At 45.6% G+C, this 26,115-nt stretch overlaps 1 long non-coding RNA gene across 2 annotated transcripts in view; it reads left to right on the top strand.

Moving 5' to 3' along the window:
* Positions 1–26,115, top strand: part of LOC141986369 (uncharacterized) — a 118,783-nt gene that overhangs the window by 29,196 nt on the left and 63,472 nt on the right. For both annotated transcript variants that reach the window (XR_012639260.1, XR_012639261.1), the window contains exons 2-3: positions 1,971–2,071; positions 2,740–2,780. This is a non-coding gene — a long non-coding RNA (uncharacterized LOC141986369). The remainder of the gene's footprint in view (positions 1–1,970; positions 2,072–2,739; positions 2,781–26,115) is intronic.

Raw genomic sequence — 26,115 nt, 5'->3', positions numbered from 1 at the left:
AAGCAGTCTTTTTAATGATTCGTGATATGGAAGCTGTTCTATATCCCTAATAATTTTTGTTGCTCTTCCTGGCATTTTTTCTAATTCCAATATATCTTTTTTGAGATGGGGCGATCAGAACTACATGCAGTATTTAAGGTTTGGGCATACCATGGATTTATATAGTGGCATTATGATATTTTCTGTCTCATTATCTATCCCTTTCCTAATGGTTCCTAACATTCTGTTAACTTTTTTATCTGCTGCTGTCTCCTGAGCAGATTTTTTCAAAGAACTATTCATAATGACACTACAATCTCTTTACCAAGTGGTAACAGCCAATTTAGACCCCATTATTTTGTATGTATAGTTAGGATTATGTTTTCCAATGTGCATTACTTTGCAGTTATCAACATTGAATTTCATTTGCCACTTTGTTGCCCAGTCATCCAGTATTGTGAGATCCCTTTGTAACTCTTTGCAATCACCTTTGGACTTAACTATCTTGAGTAACTTTTCATCATCTGCAAACTTTGCCACCTTACTGTTTTTTCCAGATCATTTATGAATATGTTGAACAACACGGTTCCTCTACAGATCCTTGGTGGACCCCTCTATTTCCTTCTCTCCATTCTGAAAACAAACCATTATTCCTAACTTTTGTTTCCTATCTTTTATCCAGTTACTGATCCATGAAAGGTCCTTCCTGCTTATCCCATGACTGTCTTCTTTGCTTAAGAGCCTTTGATGAGGGAACTTGTCAAAGACTTTCTAAAAGTCCAAGTACACTATACCAACTGGATCACCCTAGTCCACTGTTGTTGACCTCCTCAAAGAATTTTAATAGAATGGGGAGACATGATTTCCCTTTACAAAAGCTATGTTGACTCTTCCCCAACATATCGTGTTCATCTACGTGTCTGATAATTCTGTTCTTTACTATAGTTTCAACCTATTTTCCTGCTTCAGAAGTTAAGCTTACCAGCCTGTAATTGCCAGGATCACCTCTGGAGCCTTTTTTAAAAATCAGCCTCTGGTACAGAGACTGATTTAAGTGATAGGTCAAATACTACAGTTAGTAGTTCTCCAATACCCTAGAGTTCCTGGTGACTTATTACTGTCTAATTTATCAATATGTTCCAAAACCTCCTTTACTGACACCTCAATCTGGGACAGTTCCTCAGATTTGTCACTTAAAAAAGACATGTCACATTCATTGCAGTAAAGACCAATGCAAAGATTTCATTTAGCTTCTCCGCAACAGCCTTGTCTTCCTTGATTGCTCCTTTAGCACCTTGATCATCTAGTGGAACTACTGATTGTTTGGCAGTCTTTCTGCTTCCGATGTACTTAAAAAAAAATTGCTATTAGTTTTTGTGTCTTTTTGTAGTGGCTCTTGAAGTTCTTTTTTGGCCTGCCTAACTATACATTTATACTTGACTTCCAGAGTTTATGTTCCTTTCTCTTTTCCTCAGTAGGGGTTGCCTTCCAATTTTTAAAATATGTCTTTTTGTCTCTAATCACCTCTTTTACTGTTTCAGAGTAGCAGCCGTGTTAGTCTGTATTCGCAAAAAGAAAAGGAGTACTTGTGGCACCTTAGAGACTAACCAATTTATTTGAGCATAAGCTTTCGTGAGCTACAGCTCACTTCATGTGTTGTTTAGCCATGGTGAGATTTTTTTCATCTTCTGACTGCTATTTTGGATTTTTTATTTGGGAGTATATAAATAATTTGAGCCTTTATTATGGTGCCTTTAAAAAGTTTCCATGCAGCTTGCAGGCATTTCACTCTTGTGACTGTTCCTTTTAATTTCTATTTAACTAGCTTCGTCATTTTTGTGTAGTTCCCATTTTTGAAGGTAAATGCTATTGTGGTGGGTTTCTTTGGTATTTCCCCTGCCCTGACAAGAATGTTCAATTTAATTACATTGTTGTCTCTATTACCAAGCAGTTCAGAAAGTCTCATCTACTTGCCTCTCTGTCTCCCTTAGCTCCTACAGATCAGTCATTCTGGTCACAAGAACCCGTATTCTGTCTCTGAAGGCCATGAGCTGCTTGCACCAAACACACATGCCACCTGGCCACAAAACAGGTAATCATACATGCTGCATTCAGTGCAATAAACTGGATAGCCCCCACTCTGCTCCTGGACTTCTGCCCACATTATTTTTACTCTTGGAAGAGTGTTTTGTGTTTGTTTCCCATATCCATTTAACTCTTGATCTCTCTAGTGAGACTGCTAAGAAGGTTGATAATTAATGTTAATGGTGATGGCAATATTTTTTTTATGTGGATACCTGTTCAACAGTGACTGGGATGAAAACTTTGGATCTGATTCTCCACTCATTTACATAGGTGTAAATGGGGAGTATCACACATAAGGTCAGCTCGTGTACATGTGAGGAGAACTGGGCTTTTTGCCCTGTGCTCACTGGAGCCAAATGTTGACTTGCAACACCAGAACCTCAGTGAGTGACACTGGCTCAGACTCCCATAGAGGAGATTCTGGGCCTAATTGTGCCTTCAGTTATACCAGTCTAATTGCAGAGTAACTCCATCTATTTCAACAGCTCTGCAACTAATGAGGTTCAGTCTGGACTTGAGAAAACTGAGATGCAAAGAACTTTAAAAACTGCTCTCAGCCATTAACACTTGACTCTGTCACCACATGTAAACTGTCTGTATAAAACACATTGACCTAGTGCGACTGTCCCTTTTCCTTAAATTTTGGGACCAATCCTTTTTGTCTTTTTTTTTTAGGGTAGTCCAGTGAAGTCAGTGGGACTGTTCATGTGAATAAGGTAAGTGGGATTTGTTTCTTTAGCTGTTTTATAATTCCTGTTGTTATTTTTTCCTTTCAGAATAAGAAAGTCCAAATCTCAAAAGCAACTCTACAGTAATAAGCCACTGTGAATGTAAAATGGAGAGAGAAAAATCAGTAGTGAAAATAGATTTCTGATTAAAAAACAAAGATGAAGCCTGATCCTACAAACATACACCTGCTCAATTTTACTCATGACATCAATGTGATAACTTCTGTGAGTAAAATTAAGTACCTCACTGTTTGCCAGATCAGGACTTTAGTAATCAAAGAATGAATTTTCAAATACTCAACAGAGTTCTCTTAGTTCACAGAATTAGTTGACTAGAATTGGAAATGAATTTGAACAGAAAATATGGGCATTTGAGTTTTCTGTCACTCATGACCAGGCATGAGAGAACCTCAAGTATGTGCAACAAATATGGTTGAAATAGTTGTTCAATCTAAAGGAATTTAAAGCTAAACATAAAATCTGTCCCTCTGAAAATCCCACCTGAATTCAGCATGCATAGAAATTAAATTGGAACGCTGGGTGACTGGGAAGTGTCAGGGCATATGCTCACAAGGATTAGGGTGGTCAGAAATAGGCGGGAATCAGGTGGTCAACTGTTTTCCTAAAGAAAATGTTTGGAAGGAAAATATCCTTATGTAAGAGTTCTGAACAAATAAACTGACCAGCTTTTTTTTTTTTTTTTTTTGCTTACTTTTCTTTCCTTAAGAAAGAAAACAGTCATCAGCATTTTCACTTGCTTCAAAAACTAGGCAGCCTGGCTGGCAGCCATAGGCAGCCCTGCTGTGAAAACATTTCTTTTTGGTTGATACTAATATTTTATGGTGACCACAGTCAAACAGGCAAGAAACACAGTACAGAAAGTTAACACAGCAACTGTTGTAGTGATGAACTGAATCAGTGATTCCAACCACTTTTTCCTCTCACTAACATGTAAAGCAATAACTTTTTCATTCCCTATAAAATGACACAAACAAAAGCAAGCAGTTTTCTAAAACTGTCTCATCCAATCTACTGCTGAAGGAAGCTCAAATATTATTTCATTATTTGAGCAGAATTGAATTAATAGCAGAGAGCAGTTGCCAAACGTCTTTAATCCTACACTCCTTTATTAATTATTATTTACTGTTTTACAGCAACCAAATGTGTTGGGCCTTGTTACAGTATCTTCCCTTTGTACTTGTTCAGTGGCTAGTCTAATAAGGCCCTGATTTTGACTGGGGACCTCAATATAATTAATCAATCATCTTAATTCCAATTTGTTTGTTTTTTATAGTAAACTTACCACTAGGATCTTAGTTTCAGTTAGCATTTGCCCTTTGATTCTTTCTCCTAACTGGTAAGCTTATTGGATGTATCTCATTTTCTCATAGAATTTTAAGGATCAGTTTAATCCTTCGTGGAAGCAGAAAATATAATTCTGATTTCATAGCTATGATCTTTTCCACAGAGGTCCATTTTCTACCTAGAATTTTCCTTTTCTAGTTTTTTCATTTTCTAGACAGATTTCTTTATCTGTATGAGGAATATGATCTAACATGACTTCTAATTACTGCTTTTACAGCGTCCCACAATGTGCCAACACCCACTTTATTATTACCATTAACTGAAAAACATTTGGCTGGTTTCCCTTAAGGGAAGTAACGAGTTCTTTTCTGCAACAAAGAAAAACATCTCTTTTCTCTGCTTTATGATAAATGTCCAACAGAGTTCCTTCCAGTGGTAGGAATACTGAGACGTGATCAAAGATCAAAGATTACAGTCTCCCAACCTCATGACTCGATATACCCCACATCACTAATAATTTGTTTAAATATAATCATGTCTCTAGTGTGACTTATGTTGTGAAGTTTTTTTCAGGAGGATATAAAATGTCTTATGTAGCAGCTAATTTAAAATTATTCATATGTTTAGCTATTTTTTCATCAAATTTTGGTTATTTTTCACTGTTAGGCTATGATCAGCTGTAGTAGGACCAACTGATTAAGTGAAGTACTGTATCAATTTTATATTTCATACATTCTTTAGTGTCGTTTCATGTTTAGGATCAATGTAATATCAGTTTAACATCAGTTACATCTACTGTCAGGAGATCATATCCTGCCTTTTCTGGTGGTTATACTGAGTGATCTAACAGATCTCTTCCATCTCTAATCACTATAAGCATATCGTTTGTTTTGATGAGAGTATATAACTTAAGGAAAATTATTTATTAAGAGTTTCTGGAGCTACTTCAGTCTGTGACCTATAACTTGGACCCACTTTTCCTTGGTTGGTGAAATTCTGCCGGGGTAACTGATCTATTGGTGATCTATTGGTGGAGCTTATCAATACATGTCTCCAGGAGGGCAAAGGGCCAGCATCTCCTAAATCAGGATGAGTTTGTCATTTTTCCAAAAGCCCTGAGTAAGGGGCAGAGTGTAGTTGTGCTACTCCAGGAAGAGATCAAATCTCTATCTTTCCCTCATTCCCCTTGTTCCGGTAGGGAAGTAACCTGCTACTGGATATAGCTGGCACAGATTACCTTCCCCCCTGCACGAGCTCATCTGCACTGGCCAGCTCACATGCACTGGGGGTGTGGAGTCATTGTTCTACCCACTTCCTGACCACCCACTCATCAGCACAGGAGAGGGAGTAGCAGTCCAGCAGAGACTGCTATTCCTCCTAATTACAACCTCCAATATAAGTAGCCGATGTAGCAGGGTAGTAAGGGTAGGTCTACATTGTAATAGAAGGTGTGATTGCAGCACAGGTAGGTGTAGCCATGCTAGCTTTAATCTAGCTATTACAGCTAAAAACAGCAGTGAAGAGGCAGCAGCACAGGTTAACACCACAAGTAGTTACAGAGTCCCAGGCAGGCTTGTACATCTACACTGCTATTTGTAGCCATGCTAAATAGATTAACGATAACATGGGTATATCTACATACGCTGCAGTCACACCTCAGATTGCAATGCAGATACATCCTGAGTCCATGCAAGGGCATGTAACACAGGTTGTAAATGTGCACTGAGTGATTATTAGGCCCGTACTCAGAACACCATCTCTTGATGCAAGCAATCTCAGCAATAGCTGCTCTTCACCTAATCTTTCCAGAGCAATGTTACTGAAAAGGTTTGAGCAAGGCAGCTCTGGGGAGGCTCAAAGGTCCTTAGATTTCCTTGATTCCTTTCAGTCTGGTTTTAAGCCTAGGTACAGCATGCTAATTGCACTATTCTCTATATGGTGAGGGTTGTGGGAGGGAGTTCTTCTAGTGTTCTGGACATTGCGTCAAGTTAATTGTGGTCCTGTATGGTCTTTTAATGGTTTTTCCTGTGGATATATTGATAGACCCACTTTACCATAAATTGGAACATATATATATTCTGAAGTACATAGTAATAAAAATGGAGATAGGTCTATCATTGGAAGCATCTATACAGCAGAGTTCTGCTCCCTTTAAACTTATTGGCAGAGCTCCTGTTCACTTCAATGGGAGTGAGGCCAGGTACACTTTCAGCAACATACAGGGTGTTCTATTAAACACGCTTCATACCAGCATGCAGCAAATTTCTTTCTTTTAGAATTGTTATGTTTTTCTAAATTACGTTCCCATTAATCATAATAGCTGCTCCCCATTTTCTATGTAGTTAGCCTGCCCTATGTAGCCCTTCCCAGGTGTGAAAACATTTTAAAGAAAACAAATAAATACTATGATTGGTTCAGGGAGGGGACAGTCAGCAAATGGGAATGGGGGTTATGCTGCTGCAGAAGAATGAAGCCATGATGTATCTCTGCACTCACTGGCTTGCAATGCTGTGTGGTAGTATCAACTGCCAAAGAACATTTTAGGTGACCCATTCCCCCTTTGGCATGTGCTCCACGCCCCTTAATGTCAGTGGGAACTGCATGTGTACACTGAAGGGAGACCAGATCCACAACCGAGAAAAGGTAATGTCAAGTCCTGCATGCTTATCCTTTTATTTTTACTTCTGAAAAAAAGTTTGACTGGATAAGTAGTAGTTTCTAGCAGGCAAGGATATGACTGGCAAAGAGACTCAATCCCTGTGCTTGTTACTAGTGCCACTTGTTTTATTTTGGACTATTTTAAGAAAGCACTCAGGCCAAAATTTTCAAACTTGTAAGTTTTACCATTAGGCATCTAACCCCATTTGTAGGCACCTAAATAGAAGTGGCCTGATTCTAAGAAGTGCTCCTGCAGCACCTTTTAATTTCAGGGATTTAGCACTTCTGAAAAGAAGGTCATTTTTATTTAGATGCCTAAATATGGATTTAGGTAACTAACTCTAGGCACCCAAGTTTGAAAATTTGGGGCAATGTGGCTCTTGTACTTTATAATTTGATGCTGGGCAAATGGACTTTTGGAGCAGCAGTTTCTGATCATGAAACCACAAGGTTAGGCCTGAATTATCTGAGTGACTGCCTGTCTCCCTGTGATACACCACAGCAAGTGAGACCACTTGGGAAATGTGATACGGTGCATTGACTCCCCACTGGGACATCCAGGAAAGGGTGAATAGATGGACTCTGTACCCCTCCAGCTGTGACTAAGAAGCCAATTAGCAACAGCTGTCATAGAATGCTGCAGAGAGTAGCCTTGAGGAAACACCTCAGTAGCTGGCTGGGAAGAAGCCATATGAGGAGACAGAACTCCAAGGCAGGAGGAGTGAAGTTCATGGTCCTGTGCAAGATGTGGACAAACATGGAAAAGTAGGAGCAGTCCAGGGAAGCAGTGAGGGATTGTAAGGAGTCCCACTTGACTGCCTAACACAGGGGCCCTGAGTTAGAACCAGTGGCGGATTAATGATTTTGCCGCCCGCAGGCCCAGAAATAATTGTCGCCCCCTCCCAGCAGCTCCCCGGCCGCCCCCCACCTCCACTCCGCCTCCTCCCATGAGCACGCCACCGGGTATTGCTTCTCCCCGTTCCCTGCCAGTGCTTGTGCGCAAAACAGCTTCGTGAAGGAGGGGGGAAGGGGGAGAACACGGCGTGCTCAGGAGAGGAGGCAGGGCTGGGGTGGGGATTTGGGGAAGGGGACCAATAGGGGCAGGGAGGGGGCGGGGAAGGGGTGGAGTTGGGGCAGGGCTGGGGGCGGAGGGCGCGAACCGGCCCCGGGGGAAGCAGCTTCTGGCTGCTATTATAAATTTGCCGCCCCAGGCCTAGGTCTTGTCGGCCTAGGTGTTAATACGCCACTGGTTGGAACCCAGAGGAGAGGGTGGACCTGGGGTCCCCTTTCCCAGCAAGAGGGGAAATAGAAGCCTCAGAGGCAAAGACTGAGTCCCAGATGGGGGCTGAAGTCCTGGCATGAAAGCCATTGGACTTTTTTTTTTTCCTGTTTGTTAGTCCAGTAGGGGACTGAACTGAAAGCTGACTTGGCTGGAGGGCAGGTCATGGAAGCTACAGACTGCCACAGCAGAGCAGAAGAACCCCTGAAGTTCCATGTGTTGGCATGAGGAGGTTCTTTGGCAGTGAGTTTGCTCTGTGATGCAGAGACTGAGATAAAAGCCTCTAGATATAAGGATGAAAGGGCTAGTGATAAGTGGTTCTCAGGAGGTGGGTCCCTGGAATTCACTTCCCCAGTCCTTCCAACAGAGCCCATGTTTGTCAGCTTTCAGAGCATAGTGCAGCTTTCCCCAGGAGATGTTGGCTGGGCTGGGGATGTGAACTCCCGAGGTGCGACCCATCCACTGAGAACTACCTTAGGTCTACATGGGCTAGCACGGTACTAAGATGTTGCACTGTCATACAATTTAAACCCTTTGCAGTGCAAAGACACTGTACAGTAGTTGTTCTTAGTGTTACTGGATGGTGTCCCTCTGGATAGTGTCTAAGTGTTATGAATAATCCTTGTGATTAAATTTCCATTTTTGTAGTTGTTGTTGGAATGGTTTTGCTGGGGTGTGTAGATCATTGTAAATTACTATTTCAGAGTATTTCTTTTTTTTGAGGGTGGACAGTGGTGTTATGTATTACTTGTTGAGCGTTGACACTGTTCTTTCAGTGACACTTGCATTCCTCTGGCCAGTATACCTGATTTACAGCTTTACTGTCACCAACATAACATTCAATAAAATGTATCTAAATAAGCCTGACGTGCTGAGTATATAACTCTAAAGGATGAAGAATGAAAGATCCAAATATTAAATCTTCACTATTGTCACTTCTATTTTTGAGCAAGGAAAAACCTATGCAATGAGCAGTTATTTGTCATCTCCACTCCTTTACTTTGAATGGATATTTTTCCCCTTTAAGGAATGAACAGTTTATTCCCTGCCCCTTCCTGACTGCTCACTTGTTTTGCAAGGTTGATGTCATAAGAAGCTGTTTTGCTTTTTCTTGGTCTGATAGCTTTTGGAACATGTTAGGGTTTTATTTGTAGGGAAGGGGGGTTCCTTTCATTTTGTTGTGTTCCATTTGTTTCTTTTAGCTTTACAGACCTTCTTAGTTTAGAAACACTTAATTATTAATGGGTACTTTTTCACTGGATGATTAACAGAAAACAAAACTCCTACTAGCAAATACTTTCCATTGTATAGCAATCCAACCATACCAAAGATACTTTCCATTCTCAGCCCTGACTTCCTACAAATACAGAATGTACACCCCAGGAATTATGCTGGAATCATGCATATACAGTTGTATTTGACTTAGTATTCCTACATCACCTGGCCACTCTAATTATGGGCAGTATGCCCAGTTGAATAACACTCAGTTTACAGACACTGTTACACACCTTAATACATATAAAGCTTATCTGTAAAATCAAATAGAAGCTGCTAGCTCTTGCAGATTATTTACTTTACTGAAATCCCCTGTTGCTTAGGATATTGAATACAACTAAATAAAACAAGGAACTATTAAGTACAAAAGCAGTGAAGCTTGTCACCTAAAACTCTAGCGTTTCAACCAGCCTCTACCAGATCCAGTTGTCAGGGACAGTGCACTGCACGGGTAAACCTCCTGCACGCAGGAGATGGGGATTTCTTTGGGGCCATCCATGAGCATTGCACTCACTCCCTTAGAACATAAGAACCACCTCTCATCTTGCCACTGCCCAGTCCAAGGGCAATGCACCTTTCTTCAAAGTTGCTATTATGAGTAAAAGCAAAGTGCACATTTAAAACAAAACAAACAAAAAAACTCCATTTTTTTTTTCTGGGGAGAGGAATGGAGAAGAAACATCACCCAATGGTTTTTAGTCACATTGCTTTCAGTGCTGCATGCCTCAAATACGAATTAGCAAGGGTGTACATTCTCAAGATCTTTCAGAAACCGTGCCCATTCCTTGTGTCTAGGGCAACTATACATCACTGGGATATACTCTGGAAATGGTATTCAATTTTGTGCTACCCTTGGATGCCCAATTGGTAGCAGTAGTGAGAAGTGTCCCTTGTTCTACCTTCTGTTGATAAGACAGCCATGTCTACTCTGAAACATGGAAGCCTGAATACAGGAATTCAACTGGTTTTTGCCCTTTTTACCTGGGTATCATGCAGTTACTGCAGCTGGTCCAGGATGCAGCAACCCATCTTCAACACAAGAGAATATTACACTGCTCCCAGTAAGTATTGGTTCTAATTCAAGGTCCTAGGCCTTCCATGTCTCAATAAGCTAAAGCCTGATTAGGTGAAGGACTGCCTCTCCTGCATCAGCTCTAAAATACTGTAATTACCAGGTAGGCATGAGCAGCTGTTGGTACCCAGAACAAAGTTCATCAGAGCAGTCAGGAGGCCTCCTTGATGAAGGACACCCAGTTGTGGAACTTTGCCATAGAAGAACTTTCAGAGAGCAGAGTGCAAGATTCATCCATTCACCCTCAGCTTAATTTAGGAGAGGAGGCAATATGCTCACACTCACTAAAAACAATGAATCCCAATCTCCAAGGTGGAGCAGATACCATCACCAAACCAGGACTATGCAGATGCTTGATACTGACATGCATACACGAACCTACCTTTATGTTGGTGCCTAGATGCTATGATGATTGATTCATTTTAGATAGAGAGAGGTCTTTGGTAATGGAGAAGAAAAAGATAATGTATTAGTGATATATATTCAGGGCTGTATATACCTTATCTTGGGGTTTTTTTTTCTTGATGTAATCCTTGAAATTGGAAGCTAAATGTAAACAAGTAGTTCTTATCATAACTGGATTTGGAAGGTAAGGAAGCTGACTTATATGCATGGAACCAAACAGGCACACCTAAGTCTGCCATGACTTACGGTGCTCCATGTAGCCCCTTGTAATCATGCCAACTTCCTTTTCATTATCCCCTTCACTGACCTACCTTTTCTTTCTCACATGGTCTTAATATCAGTAGAGAAAGTGGCTGACCTGTTCGTTTTTGTGTCTGCAAAATGGGAGCTGTATGCATGTACTTACTATAGCTCTGGCTGTAGAATTCTGTGTTAATTTTAAGAAATACTCATGATTAATGGGTGTGTTTGTCTTCCCACTCCTTTTGCCTCTTCTTGCTAAAAGCATTTATATTTAATAGGAGTTGGCAGTACTAGTAGGCCAGCACTGATCTACCTTTAAGTTTTTGTTTATAAAAATATTCTGTTGAGAGATAGACTCTCTTTATTATTCCACCTATCTAGGAACAGAGGTAGCAAGCCCCTTTGATAAAGTGGAAAGTTATCGCTGTAATTAGAAGTTAGGGTTATTTTCAGCAGTATTCAGGGAATTGCGGTAGAGATCCTTACACCTTCTATAGCAACTGCATATTAGGTCTATTATTCCCCTCCATGTTAATGGAAGAAACGACTGAATTAAACTTTTGCATTGGTGGCCAATTGCCTTCTTTTGGTACCTGGTGTGACAAAGCTCTGTCCTTGCCTCTGTGGGTCCCGCGTTTCCTGGCGGATTTCGCTAGCCTCAGAGGCTCACTGTGACCCTCCACATAACCCTTTTTCTCTAGTGACAAGGGTCACAGTCTACTGAGCTATTTTCATCATAAGCCAGGGAGGTAGGTGAGGAGAAGTTATCCTTCCTTGCACAGTCTCTGTTGTCTCCCAGTCTCAGTGATTAATCAGGGGGCAAAGGTGTGGGGGGGGGGAGCCCAGGCCCACCCTCTACTCTGGGCTCCAGCCCAGGGACCCTAATAGTATCAGCTATGGTAGCTGACCTTTTAGAAACATGACATGTACAATTCCCTGGGCTACTTCCCCCCACAGCAGCCCTCATTTCCTCAAGCTCCTCTTCACCCTTACCTCAGGGCCTCCTTCCTTGTGTCCGATATGGTGTGTACAACTCAGCCTCTCCACAGCACAACTTCCGCCCATGGCTCCTGACATGCACACCCACCTGACTAACTGGGAGGCTTTTAACTAGTTTCAGCCAGCCCCTGATTGGCTTCAGGTGTCCCAATCAACCTAGCATTCTCCCTGCCTTCTGGAAAGTTCTTAATTGGCCCCAGGTGACTTAATTGACCTGGAGCAGCTGCCATTTCACTTATCCTGGTACCAGGGATTTGTTTAGCCTGGAGCTAATATATCTATCTCCCACTACTTTTTTTATAGCCATCTGGCCTTGCCCCTTCACATATTCCCCCCCCCTCCCAGCTCCCCGCTCAACAGCATAGAGTTGGGCATCTTGGGACGCCAGGCAGTATGCTCGTGACAGACCATCAGCGTTGCCATTGTGGCATCCAGCCCTGTGTTGTATGCGGAACTGGAATGGTTGGAGGGATAAGAACCACCTGGTGACTCTTGCATTCTTATCCTTATTCTGCTGCATCCACTGGAGGGGTGCATGGTCCGTCACAAGAGTAAATCGCCGGCCTAAGAGGTAATAACGCAGTGTCTCCATAGCCCATTTGACAGCAAGGCATTCTCTCTCGACTACTGCTACTACTCGACTACTCAATTTCTGATCTCTTGGGAGAAGCTTTCTGCTTAGTAGAGGATCGGGTGTTCCTCTTCTCCCACCATTTGTGACAGAACTGCCCCCAATCCCACCTCGGAAGCGTCTGTCTGTAAAATAAATTCCCTGTTAAAGTCCGGGGCTATGAGTACGGGGTCATTACAGAGGACAGTCCGAAGGTCTGTAAATGCCCCCTCTGCTGCGTCGGTCCACTTTACCATGTCTGGACCTCAGGCCTTCACCAGGTCCGTTAGGGGACTTGCCCTAGTGGCGAAGTGGTGAATAAACCGTCGGTAGTAGCCTACCACAAGTGACAAGGGTCACAGTCTACATGGACCTGCTTCTTTCGGGTCGGCCGGGGCCAGTTTTGAATTGCCTCTAGCTTATTCATTTGGGGCTTCACTATGCCCCTTCCCACAATATATCCCAGGTACCTAGCCTCTGCTAGCCCTATGGCGCATTTAGCGGGATTAGCAGTGAGGCCAGCCCGCTTTAAGGTGCACAGTACTGCCTCAACTTTCTCCAAGTGGGTTCCCCAGTCTGTCATATGGATGACGACATCATCTAGATATGCAGCTGCATAACTGGTATGGGGGCGCAGCAGCTTATCCATGAGGCACTGGAATGTGGCTGGGGCCCCATGTAGCCCAAAAGGGAGGACGGTGTACTGTAATAGCCCATCCGGGGTGGAGAATGCTGTCTTTTCTTTAGCTTCTTTGGTCAGAGGAATCTGCCAGTACCCTTTTGTCAGATCCAGTGTAGTCAAAAAATCGGGCACTACCCAGTCAGTCAACCAGTTCGTCGATGCATGGTATGGGGTATGCATCAAACTGGGATATTTCATTCAGTCGGCGAAAGTCATTACAGAATCTCATGGTACCGTCAGGTTTAGGCACTAGAACAATTGGACTGGACCACTGACTGCAAGATTCTTCAATAACTCTAATTCTAACATTTTCTTTACTTCGGTCTTGATTTCTTCTCTTTTGGCTGCTAGGATTCGGTAGGGTCTCAATGTTACCTTGGCTCCGGGGATCGTGCGAATATGGTGATAGGTCTCCGTCGTCCACCCTGGTTTTGTAGAGAACACATCTCGGTTGCGATTAATCATGTCGGCTGCCTCGATCTTTTGGATCGTCGTCAAGTCGGATGATATCCTCACTTGCTCGTGTAAGTTATCCTCCTGGGGAAGGGTCTCCTGCATGACTAAGCACGCCTCTCGATCATGCCAAGGTTTTAGAAGATTGATGTGGTAAATTTGCTCCGATTTCCGGCGGCCTGGCTGCCGCACCTTATAGTTCACCTCTCCCACGGCTTCGATTATTTCGTAGGGTCCCTGCCACTGGGCCAACAGTTTACTTTCTGCTGTGGGCACCAGTACCATCACCTGATCCCCTGGTTGGAACCGTTGAAGCTTCGCTTGGTGGTTATAATGCGTTCGTTGGGTCTCCTGTGCTCTCTCCAAGTGTTCCCGTACAATGGGCATAACTCAGGCTATCCAATCTCTCATCTGCAGTACATGCTCAACTATGTTCCTTCCAGGATTTGGCTCCTCTTCCCAGGCTTCTCTGGCTATATCCAATATGCCCTGAGGGTGGCGCCCATATAGTAGTTCGAATGGAGAGAAACCTGTGGAGGCTTGCGGAACCTCCCGGATGGCGAACATGAGGTAAGGCAATAGGGTATCCCAATCTTTCCCATCCTGGCTCATCACTTTCCTGGTCATGGCCTTGAGGGTCCTATTGAACCTTTCCACAAGGCCATCTGTTTGCGGGTGGTATACAGAGGTCCGTAGGGCTTGTACATGGAGCAATGAACAGAGATCTTTCATCAACTTGGACATGAAAGGTGTTCCTTGATCAGTCAGTATCAACTTGGGTAGCCCAACCCGGGCAAAGATCTGTACTAGCGCCTTAGCTATTGTCTTGGAAGCTGTGCTGCGCAGGGGAACAGCTTCTGGGTACCGGGTTGCATAGTCCAGTACAACAAGCACATGTTGGTGGCCCCGAGCTGTTTTCTCTAGGGGCCCTACCAGATCCATGGTTATCCGTTCGAAAGGAACCTCTATTATTGGAAGAGGTATCAAAGGAGCCTGCAAGTGCGGGCGAGGGCTATGTAACTGACACTCCGGACAAGAGGTGCAGTATCGCCGGACATCTTCATGTACTCCTGGCCAGAAGAAACTCTGCAGGATCCGTGCCTGGGTTTTCTCTACCCTTAGGTGTCCTCCAAACAGGTGACTGTGGGCGAGACTCAATATAGCTTTTTGATGTTTTTGTGGCACCAGAAGTTGTATCTCTTGCATTTGCACCACGCGGTACAGGAGATCTTTCTTCACTATAAAGTAAGGTCCGGGACCCCGGACCTTCCCATCCACGGGTATCCCATCGATCTCGGCCACCTCTTTCCTGGCATTATCATATCTGGGGTCCTCCGCCTGGTCCTGCCCAAAAGTCTCTCTCCCGGGACTAACCTGCCCAAGCTCCCAGGGGCCGGCTTCTGCTTCTTCCAACGGCTCGCCGCCATCATGGCTGGGGGCAGCTTCTGGCTCACCTTCTGTGGTGGAAGTTTCTCTGTTGGCTGCTCGCGTCCATCTGCCTACTAGGGAGGTCTTCTGGCCCTGGGTCAGGATCCGGGTTCCCAAGGCCTTCGCGGCCTCCCTCTCTTTTTTTTGTCTTCTGGGTCTTTCGGGGGGCTGAGAACAGATCCTGAGAAATCTCAGCGAACATTGGGGGTTGACATTCCCCCGGTGATGAGTTGCTGTCCTCAGGGTCCCCACCTCCCTCCAGCCTCTCCGGGGGGGGAGGGGGTAAATTATCAAACCCTGGATAGTCCCTCCCAATGCCTACAGGATATGGGAGTTTAGGAACTACGCCCACGGTCACCTCAATGGGGTTTCCCTGAACCTCTATCTCCACTGGGATGGTGGGGTAATGGCTCACTGCCCCATGCACGCACGTCACTGCTACTACGCATTTGGCTTGTAGCAGCTGACTACTTTTTACCAGCTTACCCGATATGAGGGTGATAGCACTCCCAGTGTCCACAAGAGCTGTGGTCTCTGCTCCATTTATCCTCACTGGCCTGGTGTAATTATGCGGGGCTAATGCGACCCCCGCGAGGTGAATAAGGGAGCATGGGACCTCCCAGTCCCCCAAGTTACATTGCATAGGCTCCTCGGTGCTGGGACACTGTGCTGCTATGTGTCCCCACATGCATAACATCTATAATTGCTTTTAATCACTCCCCTATCCCAGGGGTTAGGGGGTTTAGTCCTGGGGTTCCCCCCACTCAGGCCAATCCCTTCCTTCTGGGGTCCCTGCTGGTTTTCAGCCCCCCCCGCCTTCTTCCACCTAGGACTCCCTGGGGGTTTGGCTGCCCAACTTTCCAGGGTTGGGGTCGGGTGCTTGCTTCGAAAGGGGCCTTCCTTGGGTAGTCAGGTCAGTTCCCTGGCTGTCATCCATCTTTCTACCAGTGTGATCATCTCATCGTACGTGGACGGATTGTTTTGGCCTACCCATTTGCGGAGATCTGGCGGCAGTCCCCGCATGTAATGGTCTATGACCAGGGTCTCCAAAATCTCCTCTGGCCTGCACACCTCCGGGCTGTAACCACTTCCGTGCGAGGTGTATGAGGTCGAATAGCTGGGAGCTCGGGGATTTGTTCTCCTGGTATTTCCACTCATGGAACCCCTGGGCCCTTACCGCTGCCGTTATCCCTGATCGTGCTAGGATCTCTGCCTTCAGACGGGTATAGTCAGTGGCATCCATGGCAGGCAAATCAAAGTAGGTCTTCTGGGCCTCTTCACACAAAAAAGGGGCGAGAATGCTGGCCCACTGCTCCTAGGGCCACGCCTCACGCTGAGCAGTCCTTTAGAATGAGAGGAGATATGCCTCTATGTCATCTCCTGACATCATCTTTGGCAGACAACCAGTGGCCCTCAGGGTTCGCATCCCATTAGACCCCTGGGCCTGGGTGGTGAGGATCTTCAGCTGGTCCACCACCTCTCTCAAGAGGGCATGATCTTGGGTCGCCTGGCTCATCAATAATTGATTGGTTTCCTGCTGTAGCTGTATAGACTCCTCTTGTGCCATTGCCTGAACCTGGGTGGCCTCCTGCTGGGTTGCCGTGGCTTGTACCAGAGCTCTTACCACCTCCTCCATTGTGGTACAAAGCAAACAAACAAAACAAACCAAACAAACAAACATCCAAAACCCCTGTGCACTTCTTTTTTTTAAACCTTTCTTCCGCCGTGCTGTGACAAAATCCCACTGCTAACACCAGTTGTGACAAAGCTCTGTCCTTCCCTCCGTGGGTCCCGCGTTTCCTGGCGGATTTCGCTAGCCTCAGAGGCTCACTGTGACCCTCCACGTAACCCTTCTTTCTCTAGAGACAAGGGTCACAGTCTACTGAGCCATTTTCATCATAAACCAGCAGGGAAGGTGAGGAGAAGTTATCCTTCCTTGCACAGTCTCTGTTGTCTCCCAGTCTCAGTGATTAATCAGGGGGCAAAGGTGTGTGGGGGGGGAGCCCAGGCCCACCCTCTACTCTGGGCTCCAGCCCAGGGACCCTAATAGTATCAGCTATGGTAGCTGACCTTTTAGAAACATGACATGTACAATTCCCTGGGCTACTTCCCCCCACAGCAGCCCTCATTTCCTCAAGCTCCTCTTCACCCTTACCCTTCACCCTTACTTCCTTGTGCCTGATATGGTGTGTACAACTCAGCCTCTCCAACAGCACAACTTCCACCCATGGCTCCTGACATGCACACCCACCTGACTAACTGGGAGGCTTTTAACTAGTTTCAGCCAGCCCCTGATTGGCTTCAGGTGTCCCAATCAACCTAGCATTCTCCCTGTCTTCTGGAAAGTTCTTAATTGGCCCCAGGTGTCTTAATTGACCTGGAGCAGCTGCCATTTCACTTATCCTGGTACCAGGGATTTGTTTAGCCTGGAGCTAATATATCTATCTCCCACTACTTTTTTTATAGCCATCTGGCCTTGCCCCATCACGCTGGGTAAATGGCTGTAACTTTAACAATACTGTTTATCTTCTTGGCAGCAGGAGCTATACATTTTAAATTATTATTAAATTAGATTTGACTAAGACACTTAAAAATACCGATTACAATTGTCCTTCCTTGTAAGAAGTGACTGCTCCTGTGCAGTCAAGATACATTGGTCCAAACAATCAAGGACTCATATTTGTGTATGGCTGAGGAGATTGTGGCTAGTAAACACTTTGTACATGAACTCAAGGAGAAACTCTTAGACTTTGATTATTTGGGTAGAATTTCTTTGCTTTATTATAGATTCTATGGAAGTTTGCAAAGTGGGATTGTAATTGTGAAAATCCACATGATATGAGGATGGGTCATGTTTCCATGGGAGAAGGGCAGATTTTACATAAATAAATACATCTTGCATTTTACTGTCTTTTGAGTTGAATCACTTCTCAAGCTTTTTTTAAATATGACCCTTCTCATAACCTGATCTAAGCTCTTATGCTCTCCATAGATGAGGTAGAAGGATTTTGCTTGATGTACAGGATCATGGCTTAGATTGTGACTTCAAAGACTTGTGGCTCCAGTGTGGTTTTCTTAGATCAGTGGGAGTGTGATGCCCTGGTTGTTGTGCAAAACTCTACCACTACTAGCAGCTAATTGATTGATTGTGCATAGATGTGTGTGCCAAGAATGCCTGAATTCTAATTGCAGCTCTGCCACTGACTCACTGTGTATGGCCTTGAGCAAGTCATTTGATCTTTCTGTGTCATAGCTTCTACATCATTTTAATGGGATAATTATACCTACCTACTTCATAGAATTGAGGTCAGGAATAATGTTTGTACAGTGCTTTGAAAATATAAAGAGCTCTGTGTAAATGCCTACTATTTATTCTACTTTAGCTCAAGCTGTAAAGCTGTAGTTTTTTTGGAAACAGAAGGCCTTGAGTTCTGTTCCCACTGCAGCATCTATGTGGTTTAGCTGGTAATTGTGCAGTCTGTACAAGTATGCAGACACTGATCATTACAGATTGGCATCTGGCTGCTGGGTAGCACTGCTATGACCTCCATATGCTCTCTAGCTTTATCTGGGAAGAATATGTAACATATTGGCTTGTGTGCATTGCATACTACTGCCCTCTACTGGATAGAATCAGATTTAAGAATTTATGTTTGTCTTGCTGTTTTGTGCTTTGGACCTTTCAAAGAATAGAGCAAACCTTTTTTTCTTTTTTCACAAAAAGTAATTTGACTTTTTTAAAAATACATTTGCTTTGTCTGTGCTCGTGCTTTTTCATCTTCTCTTTCCACAGATATTAGAGTAATGTGAAGTTTGTTGGCATGAGTATGACTGTTCATGAAAACTGAATATTGCAAATACACCAGCTTGATTAACTGTGCTGGAAGCATTTGTGCACTCATCCAATCAGTGAACAAAAACACCCTGTGATTTCTCTGGCCAATCACTGCTAAGCAACAATTCAAAGTTTGAATAGTCCAAAAAATTCTATAAATAAGTTTTTTTAAATGAATACATATGGCAAAGTGACAAAAGGCTGATGGAGAATCTGAGGAGAGATTAAATTCATCGACTAATTTATTTGTTTGCAAATTATGTGCACAGTTCTGGTCCTGCACACCCCTTCCAGTGCCCTCAACTCCTTGCAAAATCAAGCTCTTATTGAAGATGAATCTGTTCTCTGAAAAAGCTATTCTATTGAATTAACAGTTGTGTGTGTTGCATAGATGTGGGAAGAAAGTAACTTATTTTCCTCTGATTTTTATCTTCCAATTTTTCTGATTGGGTTAGTGTCACCAGTGACCAATGACCTACAAGAGGTCAGGGAAAAGATATGTTATATTTGTAACCAGCAGAAAAGGAGATGGACGCAGACACAGGTAGCTGATAGAAAAATTTGTCTGCTGTGGTACCCTTTATTGTTCTTGCAGCAAAACTGAAACTAACACAAAAGTGAAGCTTTGAATTAGGGATGTGGGGGAGTTCTCAAACATTTAAAGGGAGAGGATGTCACAAATCCAGCCTTCCAAGGGGAGCAGTAGGGGCAAAATAACCTAACTGGCTTCAAGACTGAGCTTGATAAGTTTATGGAGGGGATGTATGATGGTACTGCCTACAGTGGCATGTGGCCCATTGGCAACTGCCAGTAGCAAAAATCCCCAACTGCTGGAGATGGGACACTAGAGGAGGAGGGCTCTGAGTTACTACAGAGAATTGTTTGCCAGGTATTGCTTGCATGCTCTGGGTGTAACTGATCACCAAATCTGGGGGGAAATTCCTTCCTGACCCCAAGTCAGATTGGCAGAGACCCTGGGAGTTTTTCACCTTCCTCTGCAACATGAGGCATGGGTCACTTTCAGGTTTAAACTAGTGTAAATGGTAGATTCTCTGTAACTTGAAGTCTTTAAACCACGATTTGAGGATTTCAGTAACTCAGCCAGAGGTCAGGATTGGGTGAAGTTCTGTGCTTGGCAATGTGCAAGAGGTCAGACTAGATGATCACAGTGGTCCCTTCTGACCTTAAAGTCTATGAATCTGAATCTGTTAGCCAGCTGGCCTGCTGATATTACTGCCCATCATGCTGACTAGTATCTCAGCTTCCTTGTGTTCTGTATCTGTCTGTGTCCACCTAAGCTCCTTGGGTCAGGGAGAGAGAGAGAGAGAGAGAGAGTGTGTGTGTGTGTGCGTGCGCGCATGTGTGCCTTGCACAGTGGGGATCAACTGACCAGCCAGAAGAGCTATAGGCCTGTGCTCACATACTCATACAGTCCCTCTAGCCCTTACCAAGTCTTGGAAATGGACACTTACAGTCTAAACTGGGCAGGAAATGATGATTCAATTTCAAGACTTTGTAATTTATTTTCATGCTGACATGGACTGTCAGAACATCACTGAAATCAAACTCTCTCTGCAAAATGTTTCAATCGCAATAAACTGGCAAATTCAGACAAACTTTATTGGAATTTTTCTGACCAGCTCACTTATGCTTATGGTCCAGTGTCCTTATACACAGGTTCACCTCCACTGCCTTACAGTGCATGCTTTCTTATAATCTACCTACTGTGATGGGGTCAGGCCAGATGGCTATAGGAGAGTGATCCTATTGGGTGCTGGGAAATGGGCGGGTGTAAGCCCGGCCACAGCTAAAAGCCTCTCCCCCAGCCTGTGGAGGAACTGCTGAGCCCAGAACTCAACTAAATTTGGGGGACAACAAAGGAAAAAACTAGGAACAGGCATGAGGGTCAAAGGGCCAAAACTAGGGAACCTGAAGGGGACACCAAGCAGAGAACCCCGGATAGCGCTCACTGCTCCTCAGAGGTATCCAAGGAGCCAGCAGACGTGACCCAGAGGAATTCAGTCGGGAGATGTGAATGGATAAAAGAATGAAAACAGGCCCCACAGTCATAGAGCACCCCTTTAGCCAACCTCCTCTCCCGGGTATTATAAATGGCCACCAAGCCATAGCTAGGAGGAGGCTGACGAGGAGGCCACTCGACTTCATGGAGCCATGGATGGAGTGTGCATAAGTAAACAGGTGTGGGGAAAAGTGCAGCCAGAACCTCAATAAGAGGTTCTGGAGGAGCTGGAAGAGGGGCTGCAACCTGGCACACTGAAAATACAGGTGTGCCAGGGTCTCCCTCACACCACAGAAAGGGCAGGCTTCGGGGATAGGGGTGAACCGCGCCAGGTACACCCATGCTCACAGCTCCATGTAGTAGCTGGCAGCTAATATCCCTGGTGGGCCGCGGAACTAGGGTAGAATACAAGCTGGCCTACCAGGGTTCCCCACCTTCCACAGCTGGTAATAGGTCCTGCCACTTGGTGTCTGGGCGGGACGCGAGGGTGTGGAAAGGAAGCATGTGAAGCACGAGTGTGTACAGTTGTTCTCTCAGCACGGTTCAGAGATGAACTGGCAGCAGAGCATGCAGCCGGCTTGAGGTATGAGGAGGAGGGGACCAGGAGGGCTTGCAGGGCAGGGGTCTGATGGAAAGGTCCGAAGGGCCTGGGGTGAGGAGTTGGCAGGGAGCGCCCTCTTGCAGGACCTGCTTGAGGTAGACCCGAGAAGCGGGCAGTAATGCAGCCTCTACCTCCTGAAGTACACTCTGGGGAGTCCGAAGGATGGAGAGCCCCATACGCCAACCTAGCACCAGGGGATCCACCCAGTTGCTCCGGTCATAGTCCAGGAGGTCTCTGATCCTGGTGGCTTCTGCCAGGACCAACCTTTGGCGCACTGAGGGGGACTCCACTACCTGCACACGAAACTGAAGATTGTGCAGCAGGGGCTCCATGAGGAGATTTACCCCATCGGTGACCGCCATGGACCTGGTCTCTGAAACCAGCCCCCAGGTTTTGAGGAGGTCCTAGTAGAAGACCGGCAGCTCAGAGAGCTTTCGCGGAAGACCTCTCAGATGGAGATAAAAGAGCTGCTGGTCACATTGGTGGCAGTGGAGGAAGGCATGCGCCAGCATACCTGCACTATAAAGGTGTCTCTGCTGGACCTGGAGGTGGAAGACATGGACCTGAGTGCACAAGCACTACAGACCCTGTCCCGCCTCCTCCAGGGGGAGTTGTAGAGCCCCCAGAGAGACCCAGTGCAGTTCTTGCCAACCCTCCCCCTCCCTTCCCCAGAACCAACTTCTGGAGATCAGCAGGAAACCTGGGGCTGGGCACAATGTGTTGAGCTGGTGCCAGAGCATGGACAGGACCAGTTTGGTGAAGCACCAGTGCCTTCCCCCGTAGGGAGAAGCACCAGAGCAGTCCTGACCACCTCTGCAGCCACTCAGCCACCGAGTAGATGGCTTGACAGGCCTCCGCCCGCACCAGGTCACCCAGGTCCTGGACCATGAGGAACATGTCATCGGCATATGCCGACAGGACCAGCCACATCTCCGGTTCACAGAGCACCATCCCAGTCAATCTCGTATGGAGGAGACTGAGGAAGGGTTCAATGGCCAGAGTATACAGCTGGCCTGACAGTGGGTAGCCCTGACTTACCCCTTGCCTGACGCTGACAGGTGCAGTCAGGGTCCAGTTGAGTCTGAGCAAGCACTCTATGGAGGCGTACAGCACCTGGAGAAAACCCACAAACTGGGGCCCAAAAGTGAACACCTGCAGAGTGTCCAGGAGGTATGCGTGGTCTATCCAGTTGAACGCCTTCTCCTGATCTAGAGACAGGAGGGCGAATGACAGACCATCCCTACATCCTAGCTGAAGGAGATCCCGGACCAATTAAAGGTTATTAAAGATGGCATGGCCCGGGACGGTGTATGTCTGGTCTGGTCTGGATGGACCATGTCAGCCAGCACAGACTCCAGCTGCAGCGAGATGGCCTTTGCAAAGACCTTATAGTCCATGCTGAGGAGTGAGACGGGACGCCAGTTCCGAAGATTGCAGCTGTCCCCTTTCTTTGGTAACAAGGTGAACACTGCCCGCCAGCACGACAAAAGGAGGACCCCACTCCCTAGGATTCGGCCCAGATGATGGCAAGGTCTGGGCCGAGGATGTCCCAGAACAGGTGGTAGAACTCCGTGGTCAGCCCGTCCGTGCCTGGGGACTTATTGATAGGCATGAGATGGAGGGCTTCTGATAACTTGGCCAGAGTGAGAGGCAACTGCAGCCGGTCCCGGTCGCCCACGCTGACTGTTGGGAGGTCATCCCAAAGTACTCCGCAGGCAGCAACGTCGGTCAGATCCAGGGAGAAAAGACCAGCATAGAAGGCCCTGGCCCTCTCATGCATCTCCACCGGATCCATGAGGAGGGCACCATCCTCTGAAAAAAGGCAGGTGATGTGCTTTTTAGCCCCCCTCCTTTTGTCTAGAGCATAGAAGAAGCGGGAGTCACGATCCATCTCCCGCAGGAGACAGATGCGGGATCGAACAAAGACACGCTGGGCCCGAAGGTCATCAAGGGCCCAGAGCTCCTCCCACTTCTCACGGCATGCTCCGCAGAGGGACGGATCCCCAGGGCTGGCAGCCAGACGCCTCTCTAGCTCTAAGATCTCCCACTCCAACTGCTCTATCATAACATCCTTCTGCTGGCTGCCCTTCGGGTGTAGCTATGTCAGAAGAGCCGGGTGCAAACCTTCCCCAGGTCCCTGCTCTGAGGGAAAGGCATGCCTCTGCCCTCGCCAGGCCAGCCAACGCTCCCGGAAGGACACCACGAAGCCCAGCAGGCTATTGTTAAAATGCCAGTAGGCCGGCCCTGGCCTCTCTGGAGTAAGAGGGGCCGTCACGGCCATCAAATGGTGGTCCAAGAATGCGGCCGGCCGAACGCTGGAGGTTTAGGAGAGTGATATAGATAGATTTTTTTTTTTAAGTAGATTCTTTAATGATAGTTACAGCCCCAGGATAAGCAGGTCCGTTTTCCCCTGGTAATTGAACAGGGGTTACTCCAGGTTAATTAAGACGCCTGGGGCCAATCAAGGGCCTGCCAGAACCTGTTAAAAGCCTCCCCTCCAGGCAGATAGGCACATGCAATAGGAGCTGTGGGGAGTAGGTGTGCTACTAGTGAGTCAGACCGTGCAGCTACTGACAAACGCCAGGAGGGAGACCTCACAGATACAGAGGTGAAGAGCAGGAGAAATCCTGCCCAACAGGCATACAGCCCTTCTAGGCCCCAGAGGTTTGGGGGAAGAGACTCCGCCAGAGGGGAAGAGACTGATCTGGGTGTCTGGCCTCCACTACACCCAGAGGAGCTACCAGAGACTACGAGGCTTTCCTCCCCCTCCACTGTCGGGGAGGCCAGAAGGAACTTTGTCTGAGCAGGGATGGGGACACTAAGCCCAGGGATGTGGGGAGATTCCCAGGTAGAGATGAATTCCCCCATCCCACTGCTAAGAGGAAGTGCGGAACCCACTGAGGTGGAGAAGGAGCTCTGCCACGCTACCTACCTACCGTTTGTTCTTATATGGCCCCTGAATGCCTTAGATGAGTCTGTCTAGCCATCACAATGCATTGAATATTTTGTTTAAAAGGCTTGATCAATAAATTATAATACACAATGTCTGAAAAAAAGAATGAAGAATAGCAAAAAGGAAAAACAAGATATAACCAATCAGAGTAAGACATCAACAGTGAAGTTCACCTCTGGCACAAGCTGTCACAGCTCCATTGCCTTTGGTGGAGAAGCCCCCATTTGCTCCAGTGTTGAATTTAGCACTGACATTTTCATTCTCCATGATATCTGTAATACAGTTGATAGCAGAGGTGCGGTGAGTAGAAAAGATGATGAAGGTGTGAAGGAAAAACAAAGCCACTGTTGCTGCTGTCTAGAAGTTATTTACCCAAATTTCTACCAACTGTTATCCCAAACTGGTATTTAAGCTGCCATTCAGTTTAAGTTAAACACAGAGGAGTCACTAGAAATAATGAATATCCAAAACTAAACAGTCTGTATGTAAACCTGCCAGGGTGAAAAACAGTTTTTTTGACTAAAAAGAGAATCCAGCAGGAGCTCATCTTAAAACTCAGGAGGAGATGAGTTTTTAGTGATCCTTTCCTCTGAGAAGTCAGCTTCTTGCTTTTGAGCTTGAGAAACTTAACAATTTAGAGTTCAGAACCATCTTGGCCTCACCAAAATAAAAGTCTAACAGTGTGCTCACCCCAACACAACCCTTGTTGAAATTTGTCTGACCTGTTAATTTCCCCCCTTCCCTCCCAGGGTGAAATTGACCCCTGTGAAGAGGGCCAGGGCCAGAACAAAACCTAATTATCACTTAGGACCTATATTGCTGACTATATGTACTCACACAGAGACTCTTGCTAGGTATCAAAAAGAGGGTAACATTCTTTTAGGAAACCTATTATTTATTTCACTTACATTTTTATTGTTGTTGCAATGGGCCTGACAATATTATAGGGTTGCTGACTGTGGCTAATCCAATGCCCTGGGTTTACCACCTACTGTATTTTGTGGTACTGCGTATTCCCTCTTTGGGTAAAATCCTTTGGCTTCACTTGGGCCAGAATTTCGCCCCATTTGTCTAAAGGATTCTCTTTTCACGATTATCCTTCTATTCACATTTTTGGGCCGGGTTTAATTCTCAGACACCCATAGCTCAGTATATGGGTTGGTTCACTTCACCGATCTTTTACTTTGGTGCCATTGGCAATGCTGTGGAGTTTAAAACAGTCTGAAGGGGAATAAGAGAAGTCAATGGAACATCATGGCGGGGGAAAGGAGAGAGTATATGGAAGCAGAGGAGTTTCTCAGAATTTAGAGGTTTCCCTGTTTTTGTTAGTATATTAAGGTGACTTAAAGATGGGGTTGTTTTGTTTTTTTTTCCAAGTGGTTCATTGGACCATAGCAGCAAAGCTTTGTGCTTCTCCATGTATCATGGTATGCTAACTATTTAATGAGCTAATTCGCATGTTTGCATATAACTTGTAATTCCCCTTAAATTTGAGCTAGGTGGAG

Source organism: Natator depressus, chromosome 4, assembly GCF_965152275.1.
Source record: "Natator depressus isolate rNatDep1 chromosome 4, rNatDep2.hap1, whole genome shotgun sequence".
In the NCBI taxonomy this organism is placed as follows: domain Eukaryota; kingdom Metazoa; phylum Chordata; order Testudines; family Cheloniidae; genus Natator; species Natator depressus.
The sequence above is the reverse complement of the archived record's forward strand: the minus strand, read 5'-3'. Positions and strand labels throughout refer to the sequence as shown.